Source organism: Lygodium microphyllum, unplaced genomic scaffold (assembly GCF_053477565.2).
Source record: "Lygodium microphyllum isolate KBCC unplaced genomic scaffold, Lygodium_microphyllum_v1.1.10 scaffold_230, whole genome shotgun sequence".
Lineage (NCBI taxonomy): Eukaryota > Viridiplantae > Streptophyta > Polypodiopsida > Schizaeales > Lygodiaceae > Lygodium > Lygodium microphyllum.
Genome location: NW_028229713.1, coordinates 104,063 through 116,441, shown reverse-complemented (window position 1 = coordinate 116,441; position 12,379 = coordinate 104,063). Strand labels below are relative to the sequence as shown.

General features: G+C 38.7%; 1 pseudogene; it reads right to left on the bottom strand.

Annotated features, from left to right (window-relative positions):
- Positions 1–4,913: 4,913 nt before the first annotated feature.
- Positions 4,914–6,605, bottom strand: LOC148008242 (18S ribosomal RNA; annotated as a pseudogene).
- Positions 6,606–12,379: the final 5,774 nt, after the last annotated feature.

The following is a 12,379-nucleotide window of genomic DNA, read 5'->3' as shown; positions in this document are numbered from 1 at the left end:
GAAATTATTATCAATTCTTTCTTCTATTTGATATAAATTATTTGTTGTATTTCTTAAATTATTCAAAGAATATCCATAAACATCAGAAACAGACTGTAGAGCTTAAGTAAGTCTTTGCTATACCTAAGTATTTTAAAGAAAATTTGAAAATATGGATCCATTGCTTAGAAATTTGAGAGAATATCAAACATTGAAGAACTCTTTCGACGCTCGTCTTAATCATATTATATACCTTACTGAAAAGGATAATAGCACGGGAAGGGAAGCTTTGACGAGACCCTTAAATGAATTACATCAGGTAATATTACCTAATCTAAGAGATTATTTATCCAAGGGTTCCCCTTATGCTTGTATTCGGTTGAAACAGAATCTGTACTGAACGGATGACTTGGGAACGAAGTAAAGATAAAGGGATTGTACCCCCTGTCCCATGCGAGTGGCAAAATTGGCGGGCTGATCTCGTTTCAGGTCCATGGAGGCCCACAATTCGGTAGCTAAGTCGACAAGCAAGCGACGTTGGTCTTCTTGTCATAGATTCTTTTGATTAGAGATGGCCTTCTCAAGGGTTTGTGAAAGGAGGCGAAGGGAGACCAGAGCGGACTGGTCTAGGAAATACTTGAATATACCAAAACCACCTAGTCAAGTAGCAAAGAGTCCCATATGTCCTCCTAATAAGAAAAAAAGGGTAAAAAGAGAAGAAAAAGGTGAGAAAAAGCCTACTCAAATCATGTACAAGATACAAGGAGGAGGGAGGGAATAAAGAGTCAAAAAGAGAGAGATCGAGGGATCGTGGCACTCTAGCTGGCCATGCCGATCCTGCCAATCCTGTCGATCCTGTTGATCTTTTCCTCGGATCTCGCTTTTTTGTGTTTTTTTGTTTGTGTTTTTTGGGTCTATTTCTTCCTCTCCAATTTCTTCCTCTCCAATAAGATAGGCAATCCCAAAAACTCTAGGCTCCGAGCCCTCAAAAAAGAGTTTAGGTTGTTGAGTGTGTCGTCTCTTGTCTCTTCTTGTGTAAGAAAGAGCAGACCATCATTTTCTAGACTAATAGGTATCCCAGATCGATCGTTGAGTAGCTTTTCTACTATAAACATGAGAAGGACAAGCTCATGAGAAGCCAATGCTCGGGAGGTCATCAGACCCTCGTGATAACTACTCCTTTTCCTACCCGGGATTGAGGCCCCATAATAGGGGAGCCTTCGGGTAGGCCAATAACTCTTCTCTCTAGCCCTATCGAAGTTTGAAAAAGGGATAGCTCTTGTAGAAAGGGTGGCGCAATACCCGGTGCATGTCATCTCAAACTCCACCCCAGACAAATGCCCGCATGTTTCCTTGACTTTAGCTCGTAGGGTTCTCTCCCCTATCAAGCTAGCTCCATTTAAACCCGGATAAAGCAATAAAGGCTTAGGAATATCCTTTCCCCATTGGGAAAATACGTACTTCCAGAAGGAAGGAGAGTGGTAAGCTTCCCACGTATTAGGTGCTCGCGCCTTGCCCATAAGTCCAGCATAGATACTCGTGTGGCATGCAACCATAGATAATTCCTCGAGAACCAGCTTTGGTGGCAGGGTAGTCTTCCCTAAAACCTCTTTCATGGTCCCCTTGAGGTCCCTCCTAAGGTTTGCTATGGTTGCTGATCCCCCCTCAACTATTTACCGGTTTATTTTGTTAGTAGCCATGATTGGAGCTATAATATCAACTATGCATAGAACTACGAAGGTTAAAAGACAGGATGTGTTCCAACAGAATGCTATAAATTTCTGAGAAACTATCCACAAAATACGCTGAAACAAGCAAATATAAGGCCTTTTTGTTAAAGCTTCTATTGAAGGGGCAAGCTTTGCCTCCCCACGGGATTGTATGCATATAAACCAAAGAATTTAATGAATAACATGAATTCTCTTTCTTGCTATCAGAAATTAATTAATATTTTAGAAATATATAATTCTATCAAAATATATGATAAAGAATGGTCAGATGTTATTCATAATGCTTTTTGTCTTTTTCTTAACTATGAGAATATCATGGCTACTGGCCAACATTATCAAGGGATTAGAGAATGGCTTCAGTTGGCAAATGATCTAATAGTTAAGAAATTTGGCAATCGGAAATATTATAGAAGTAACTGTAGAAGATAAAAATAAAGCTAAAATCTTTGTTGATTGAAATGGTTTAGCTAGCCGGGTTCTCATGGATTCTGAATCTATTGAAAAGAGTTTTCAAGTTGGTCATGTTATCAACCCGTCCCGAAATATCTTCTACGCGAATACAATTCTATTTATCAAAACACAACAGATTTATATGCAAAAATAGAGAAAATACCTATAGATATAATTCTCCTTGAGAATAATGAGTTAGGAATAGGAATTCGTCAAAACTTAATGGATATAAATACTTCACTCAGAGATTTAAGGGATTCTATTATACTTCATCTATATCGTGGATGACAGGTTTTCTCTAATTTTTGTAGTCGTGTCTGTTTGCTGTTTGTAGTGGCATATTTGCAACTTGTTTATTTTTTTATGTGATAACGGAGTTAACCCTTTGGGGTGGATAATTGACTTTATTTTACCTTTATTGTTTGTAGTTTTTTTGTATGAAATCCTTATTGGCCAAGCAAATCGGATGGTTTTGCTAACTAAAACCAAAACCTTAACTTATAGACAAATATGCATTAACCCTTTAGCTTCTTCATTTCTAAGAAATAAAGCCAATAATATGGCAAAACGAAACCTCTTAACTTTCATGCCTAAAGGAATTGTGGAAAGAGACAAATTACACTTTTGGTAAATGATAACCCTTTGAAATAAATAATAGTCGTATAGAGCTGAAGTAAAAGGATTCGAACCTTTGCTTGTTGGTATCAAAAACCAATGCCTTACCACTTGGCGATACTCCATAGAAAGGTAACCCAAAAAAAAAAGGCAAGGCCAGAGACGAAAAAATTGAGCTTCCATCACAAATATGGGCTTAGCAGGATTCGAACCTACAATATTGCCGTTATGAGCGGCACGTTTTAACCATTCAGACTATAAGCCCATAGCGCACTATCAATTCGATCAATTTGTCACAAGCAATGGAAGGAACTTAAAGTCCTTTTCATAAACCAACTTCATAACCTATTTGGCTAGCTTTAATCATTAATACATGCTTTGTTGAGTAATCTTAGATAATAATATCAATGGTTTGTCTGCCATTCCTATAGCAGTTTAGGTAGCTTAGTTGGTTAGAGCAAAATACTGAAAAACTTTAAGTAAGTGATTCGAGTCTGCTCCTAAGCGACTATGACCACTGAAATTAGATTCAACGCTAATGATACGCTAGACACAACCAGAACTTCAAATTATGGAACCAAAGTGACAAGACAATATCTTTAACCATATCGACTTTAAGTTACTAATATGGCAACCAATAAATGGTTAAGATATGGAGCAGAGCCTAATTGTTTCTGTCATCATATGCTTTTATGTTCAAGCCAGTGGTTTCAACCGGGAAAGTGATTATTGGTCTCTTACGTGATTTAATAGAAATACTATTTGCTTGCCTGCTTAAAGGTCGCTAATAGCTTTTATGAAACAAAAGTATTGTTTCAAATAAGCTAGCTCAACAACAACTCCGCTATACTATAGCCATAAAAGTAATAATCCAGTATCCATTGCTGTGACCAAGCTTAATATCTTTTAAGCCTATAAGCTCATAACTAATAAATGTCAATAAAGTTACATCGAAAAGGCCAATGCTAAGGAACTTCATTTCAATGTTAACAAACAATAAGGTTAAGAACCTTTTGTACACAGCTCGAAGCTATAATGGGGTTACATCCTAAACAATGCTCTGTTTAATCAGCTGTCTAAATAAAGGCCCTAATCAACCGCTATCCTTTTATATACAGAAATAAAATATCGAAATGGCATACCCTATGTAATGCGAAATGACAAAACTTTTGGCTACGTTAGGACGGCATGTTTTCACCCAATCTATCTTTTATAGTCTAAATCATTGGTTTCTCTTATGTGTAGATCAGCTTTAAGGAATATCCGAAACGATCGTAACGGAAAGTAACGCTCTTTTTTTTACACACACAGGAGTATCCCTTATTCATATCATTTCAACTTACTCTCTTTCACTTATCGGTCTGAATCTGGGTTAGGGAGTGCTTTTAAGGCCATAACGCCTTTTCGTATCGCTTCCATATACGTGATTTTGACATACTTTTTTGTTTCCCTTACCTAGTTATTTGAAAACTAATTTACCGAGCATGTGTAATAATAAGAGACAACAAATTCGTCAAAGCAAATACCCTTTTTTTCAAGTACGTAATAGTGGCTCCCCTTTGAGTTAGAGACCCTATTTCTACCACTTAACAGGTACTGTCTAGGTTTCACATTTTGGGAATGTTACGAGGTTTTCTTTGAGAGAAAATTTTAAGCTGCTTTGTTTCCTCTCAATTTGCCCCACGGTTACATGGAGGCAACCCATGGATAACTACAATGGGGGCAATTTTATTATAGCCTTATATGAAACTTACTATCGGAGATTCCTTATTTTATATAGTCATGTATGGATTAAGCAACTAGCCAATACTTTTTTTTTCAGTGCCAAGATCCTAATTTCGCAGATGGCAGATCGTTTAACCATATGACATAGCCACATTATGTACATACTATAAAGCTCGTAGGCTAGCTTTCAGCCAACTCATTTGTGTAATGTGGGCTTTTTAAAAACTTATTTCTAGCAGGACTATCCGGATCTCCTTGGCAAGGTTCCTTCCTTGAGCTACAAACAATGGCCACAATGATTTCATCAAAAATGCCCTTTAGCTACTAGTAAAATATCATTAAAATAACAGATAAAAAATAGGCTAATTAACGCATATATGAGATTTTTAGCTTGTATCTTCATCTTTCTGGAAGAATCCATCCAGCCACAGGTTCCCCTACGACTACCATGTTACGACTTCACCTCAATTACTGACCCAACCATAATATGTAGCGGAAACACCTTTAAAACTAAAGTGAATTACACTTAACGGAAGCATAATGCACTTTACTAATAAGTGATCCCTGCTCAATGCTTCAGGCGGAGCCAATTCCCAGGGTGTGACGGGCGGTGTGTACGGGGCTCGGGTACATATTCACCGCAGCATGCTGATCCGCGATTACTAGCGATTCCAACTTCATGTCCTCGAGTTGCAGAGAACAATCCGAACTTAGACAATCTTTACGGATTCGCTCCACCTTACGGCCTTGCTTCCCATTGTAATTGCCATTGTAGCACGTGTGTAGCCCAGCTCATAAGGGCCATGCGGACTTGACGTTATCCCCATCTTCCTCCATAGTAAAACTACGGGCAGTTTTTCATGAGTGCAACACCCAATAAAAAGAATACCGTCGATCTCAAGCAACCATTGAGCTGTATGGCTGCTGATGAAAGATGGCATGGATCCTTTGTAAACAACATGTCTTAGCAACATGAAACAAGGGTTTCGCTCGTTATAGGAGTTAACCAAAAACATCTCACGACACGAGCTGACGACAACCATGCAGCACCTATACGAATTTTTATCTTATCCCGTTAAGAACAAGTACACTAGTTCATATGTCAAATGTGCATACGCCAAGTGTTTCTATGTCAAGAGTTGGTAAGGTTTTGCGCGTTGTATCGAATTAAACCACATGCTCCACTGCTTGTACAAGCCCCCGTCAATTCCTTTGAGTTTCAGTCTTGCGACTGTATTCCCCAGGCGGAGTGTTTAACGCGTTAGCTGAGCTTCCGATCCGCAGACCAAAAACAAACACTCATCGTTTACGGCATGGACTACCGGGGTATCTAATCCCGTTTGCTCCCCAAGCTTTCGCACCTTAGCATCAGTAGAGACCCAAAGAGCTACCTTCGCTACTTCGGCGTTCCTTCGTGTATCTCCAGATTTTATCCCTACGCACAAAATTTCACTCTTCTCTATCTCACTCAAGTAAATTGGTTTCGTAAGCATTCCGCCAGTTGGGTTGGCGTCTTTAACCTTCGACCTAACTTACCGCCTACGTGCCCTTTACGCCCAGTCATTCCGAATAACACTTGCCCCCCCGTCTTACCGCGACTGTTGGCACGGAGTTAGCCGGGGCTTCTTCTTTAAGTTTTGTCACCATCGCACACTTGACGAAAGGGTTTTACAAGCGGTATTGCCATTCCTTGTGTTTGCGACGTTCTTCACTCACCCACGCAATATTGCTAGATCAAGCTTTCGCCCATTGTCCAAGATTCCCCACTGTTGCCTCCCGGCGGAGTCTGGGCCGTATCTCAGTCCCAGTGTGGCTGGTCATCCGAAAAGATCAGCTAAGCATCGTAGGCTTGGTTGGCCTTTACCCAACCAACTACCTAATACTACGTAGGCTCATCAAACAACGCTTTATTATCTTCTTGCATAGCTTTATTGCTTGCATTGCTTCGGGATCTAGCCCGAAACTGTTTGGCAGATTCCTGCGCGTTACGCACCCGTTTGCTACTTTTTTTTCAATTATTCCATAAAACTGGAACAGAAATGACATCCAACTTACATGTGTTAAGCATATTGCTAGCGTTCATTCTGGGCCATGATCAAGCCCAAATTTTTAGTGAATTTCTGCCATATGAGGCAGGTTGATGATGATTTCTTAGTAAGTTATTAGCTTTTACTAACAACCGTAAGCAGAACGGCCAATGGCAAGGCGAATCATCTTACATTCCGGATACCAAAGATTGTTATTATACAAGAATTCTTGTATCGCTCATGCAGATCTTCCATCTACCAAAAACCAAAGGATTCATTGCAGGAGAGTAAAGTATGGCTGAAAATAGAAGGAATTGACGAGAAGCTAACGCTTTAGGTAAGTACGATAGTCATTACAACTGTTTTTATTGGTTTTTTAGTGGCTTTTCTCCTTATTGGTTTTTGATATAGTCTCCTGAACTAGTGCTTTCCTCGGAACCAATGCATTTAAAAAATGATGTATTTACTTTCAAATAAGATTGACTATATGAAAGACATATTTGATATGATTTTATCATTGCCGGAACCTATGCATTTACCATAGATATTATATTTACTAAAACCAAAACCCATGCATTTATCAAAAACATAGCCAATGCATTTACCGAAACCATAACCAATGTATTTGTCCCATTTAACTCTTATAAATAGTTTAATTAGAAACATCTTTTTTTTATTAAGAAAGAAATATGGTACAATGCATTTACCGAAACCATAACCAATGCATTGGATCTTCTTCTTTTTCTTTAAAAACAAATGTCCTTTGGTTCTTTCTTATCCCTTTTTCACATTGTTATACATATCCATCAACAGCTTATTAGTAAGTATTATGAGATAGAGAAACAGTACATCAACACGTTGAACATTATGAAACAGTCCATTAACTTATTTATTAGTAAGATATAGAAACAGTCCATCAACATATAGACCATCATAGCCAGGATCAATTTCAATTTTTTTTAATTTTTCGATGAAGAGGTTTAGTTTGTCGAAATAGAATCTTTGCCTGGGGAGGTTAGCTTACTCCCCGTGCTTACAAAATGGAAAATTGAATAAATTTCGAAAAAGTCAAAAAAACTGCAACTAATAACATCACGATTCCAAAAATATAAACTTAAGACAGATCTAAAATAAATCCGAAATCTTACCATAAATGACAAACCCCATTACTCATATAATAGGACAAAGCTAAAAAAATGAAATTTACTAGGCCTAAGATAAACCAATGGAAATGCTTTCCAACGAAGAAGGCACATTAATAATAACTTTCAAAAATAAGGCTAAAATGACCAACTTTCAAAAAAAAAAACCAATTAACAATGCAGCAGCCAAAAAAGTTCCAAAGATTCTATGAAGGATAAATAAGATCGAAGTAAGCTATGGCTTATAAATAATAATATGGGGTGATAAAGGTCGATCGATTTACATCCTATTGGCTTTGGTTTTAAAGGCTAAAACGCTTTAGCACTTAAAAAAGGAACTTGCGTCGGCTTTGCCGACACAAAGTATGTGCTCAACATTCATGAAAATTGCTATGTCCATCGGAAACCAGCCAGATTACATTTTCGATTCTTGCATAAAAATTCCTAAATAAAGTCACTATCTACCTTATGCCGAAAAAAATCAAACAAAAAAAAACAGATAGCCTCTCGAAAATAAAGCAAATACGAAATTTCTATGATAACGCAAATAATTGCATAGTTGCTCTGGCTCTCAGACAGAAAGCAGCCAAGGTTAATACAATAGATTATTTTAATTAATAATGCTAGCTATATCGCATTGATTATGTTTGTTTTCTGCAATCATAATATTTTTTATAGGTCTGGAGATCATAACATTTTTTATAGGTCTAGCAAGTGTCATAAAGCAGCAATCCGGCTAATTCATTTTATTTTGGGCAAGCGGGTGCCTTTGTGGTTAAGATTTTAGGGCGTCGAAATGGATTTTGGAACCTATTTACATTTTCTATGAAAGGAACGGTCAACGAGCCCGCCGATACGAACGCCATTAAGAGGACCCCCAATAATTTATTGGGAACTGTACGAAGTATTTGAAAGACAGGGAAAAAGTACCATTCGGGTAATATTTCCAATGGAGTCGCAAAAGGATTTGCTGGTTCACCAATCATTGATGGTTCCGGAACCGCAAGACCCACAGTACATGCAAACGTCCCTAAAATGACTACTGGAAAAATATATAATGGGTCGAGTCCATTTATTAGCTTTTTCTAGTGTAGAAAACTTGTAATTCCTTACTATCTGGCATAATTGTCTTGTTTCATCCTAAATATGAAGTTAGTTGCAACAGGTTGCTGGAGGCAGCAAAAATAGTACAGGTTGCCAGGCTAAAGGATTGGTTCATTTTTTTTTTCAAGCCAATAAACTTATTTTTAGTGAAACTATTCATAATTCTGCGACTGGAGAGCAACCAACAAAGAAAGATGGAGATCCGGCATTATGGCGCGTGATCCTCCTAACCCTAGAAAAAAGGTGGAAAGCGAGGATAAAGTGCTTTAGTTAAGTGTCATTGCTTATGACGTTATTGCTGTAGCCTCAAGGAGGTTTGGCCATTGCTTCAACCTTCCCGAATTCCTGCAGATTCGGGTCGTTTTCCGCCACCGGAACGTCTTGAAATAATTCCCATATGGTGCGGAAGACTCGATTGATCTAGACTCAGAAGCTGGGATTTGACCCTTTCCATCGATCGGTTGGGCCAAAGCATTTACTGGCTTAAAGGCCTAAGAAAGAATTACTAACTGGTATTTGCGCAATTTTTCCCATTGCTTTTACAGAACCCCCTTCCTGTATGGTCAAACCATCGCCCATCAGTACTTAGCCAACATTATCAGATTCTAAATTCAAAGCGATGCCTACTATACCATCTTCAGATTCTACCAATTCTCTAGCCATTACTTTCTTCGAACCATGAATGCGGGCTATTCCATCTCCCACTTAAGGTACAGTGCCAGTATTAACAATTTCCATTTCTGGGGATCGGATGGGTCAAAAACAACTAATTTGTATAAAGCCATTGAACCCACAATACTGGCCGGAAACGGCGAGCTGACAGTCTTTGATTCATAGCAGTTCAGCTCTTGACGTACGGGGCAGGCATTTCCTTTGACCGGAAAAGTGGCCATTGGTTCACGATACGAATACTGTTTTAGGGATGTCACTAATAGTTTCTGCTAGACAGAAGTACTGTTTTGAACGGGCTGGCTCAGCAGCAACTCCTGGTACTATAGCCGTGGGAATGTCATTAGAAGCAGCTTTATTCTTGTTGCTCTCTTGATCAGTGACAATTGACTCCCCCTAGACCTATGAGACTTTTGCCCCTTAAATCACCTCCTTGAGCTTATCTTCCTCCCTTTATCACGCAATCGACTTCTGTTGCACACATATGGTGAATCAACTCTGGGTCTTTCTCGACTTCCTTCACATCAACTTCCTCCTTCTATTCATATAGCCATCATACACTCCATGAATGATGAGAGAGAACAAAATGTGAACATGATATCCCCCATAATTCAGCATAGAGGAGAACATATCATGTCCTCCCCTCCCGGTGGAAGCCATGTTGGTTCTTCTTAGTTATCATCCTCTCCTCCTTTTTCACTCTCTTCTACAATCACATATCTCCTCCACACATGGTCCAAAAAGCTTGTAGATTTTCTTATTAAAGCTAAGGATTTATTTAAGAAAAGCTATTCTCTCCTATCGTTATCATGTCCCTCTAATCTTCCATTCATACTAGACTTGTAAAGTGAGGGATAAAAAGAATTCCAAAACCTGTGATTATCATCTTTTTGTGAACCTCCTCTACCTACATTCAAGCTTTTCCTAGAGTCATTGGCATTTCCTTTTGTCAAAACATCATTTCCCATGAATTTCCATGACAAGAGAAGAGTGTTTAAGACTCTTTATGAAGGGAGCATCTTGTAGTGGTATGCAATGTTCCTCTCATTTTGGAGCATTATGGCAGAAACATTTGTTGCATTTGAGCGTCATGAGATTCCACAAGTTATAGCATCATTGTCTGTGTTAACTGCCGGGACACTACCACATAGAAATTCTAGCTTCAATTGATGTTAAACTTGACCACACGATGTAGTGGTGCCTGATTAGACTTTGTTGATACATTCAACTGTTGACTGAAAGAAGCATCCAAGTTCATACTCTGCTCTTGCTTTGAAAGTGGTACAACATCCATCACAATACAAATCACTTTTAATCTTAACTCATAAAACAAAAGGGAAACCATTTAACAAAAAAATGCAAGCCAATGTCCAAGTCTGTTGTGGGGTTTTGCAAGATTCAAATGTTTCTCCCATTTCTTTCCTTCACTCCCGTGCTAGCAAGAACCATATTCAAAGAAGCTTCACTGTCATCACTTCCTGCCTTAATTCATGCATTCTACCCTAACAAGAAAATATGCTTTGAAATAGAACTTTGTGTTAGATCCATGCGATGCAATCAATCAAACAATGTCCACACAAAAATTATGAATGCATTGAAAAGAATGTGCCTAGCCTAACTACATGTGCTCATGCGTCATGCAAAATGCAAACGCAAAAGACACACACAATGGAAAACAAATTCCTAATGCTGCCAATTAATGTTTTCAAATTCTTAGAAAAAAACTCTGCCCTCAGGTTTGCAGTGGTGGACGTGTAGTGTCATGACATCCAGACAGATTGAGGATTCTCATCTCGCGGTTCAATTGCCAGAAGGCACTGGCAGGCCCCCATTTTTACTGGAGATCACAAGCACGAAGAAAGAAAACACTCAAAGAACTCAAAACGATTTGATTCACAAAATTTGTTTACCCAAATTCCAATTTGTCCGGCTACTCAATGCTAGGAACAAATTCTAAATGCAATTCAGAGTTGTAGTCACACTCCATGATGTGCGCTCCAACTCTTTGACTACAGTGCACATATCATAGTAGTCCACTGTAGTCACACGATTATCGTGCTTCAACTTGAAGCCTTTTTTATTGCAACAACTCTTGAAGCATTCAAATCTATTTTATTCCCTGATAACTGCCATGACAATGTTTGGATTTCCATGTTTCTGAAGTTTCTTGTCCCATAGGTTGCAAAAAAAAAACTACTAGCTAGTTGATGGCTTCATGATTCAATGAATGCGTGATGCTTATGGGGCACGAGGATGCATGAGCCTCTTGTTGTTTCAAATGAACATCACACACATGGCAGAGTTGCAAAACTGTTATTACACCACATCCTGCATAGACCATCTATCTACTTGCCTTCTGATCAACCAATTAAACTAGTTTGACTGGACCCATTCAGTTCTCTAGGCATGAGGCTGGATACAAACCAACAAAGGAACCTATCATCAGTGCTAAATTCGGAGCTTCTCCTTTAAGTGTTAATGGTGTTCGTGCTTTTGGTCTCAGTGAACATACAATAACTATTACATTTCCATCGCCACATCAATCTTTGGTTTCCCATTTGATGTATTCTGGAGCCCTTTGCTTCCATTGTAGTCTTCCACCCTCTCGAGCTCATGTCAGCTTCTTCTTCTTTTTATCTGATCTTCAGACTTTGGCTTTTAGCTTTGTCTTCTCACTAACGTAGAGGATGTCTTCTTGTTTGCTAAAAAGAAAATTTCTTTTTCTTTGTTTTGATTGTGTGCAGGCTTCTCAGTGAGATTTCTTTTCAAAGTCTGCTATCCTTTCCCTTCTTCAATTCCAATAATATCAGTCATGCATTGGCTATCGACCACAGAATGCTGATTGAAACTCCTCTCATTCATCTGCCGATGATGTAGCACTATGATCATAACCTGCAGGACTTCAACTGCTTGGACTTTGGTCATAGCCATAGCTTGG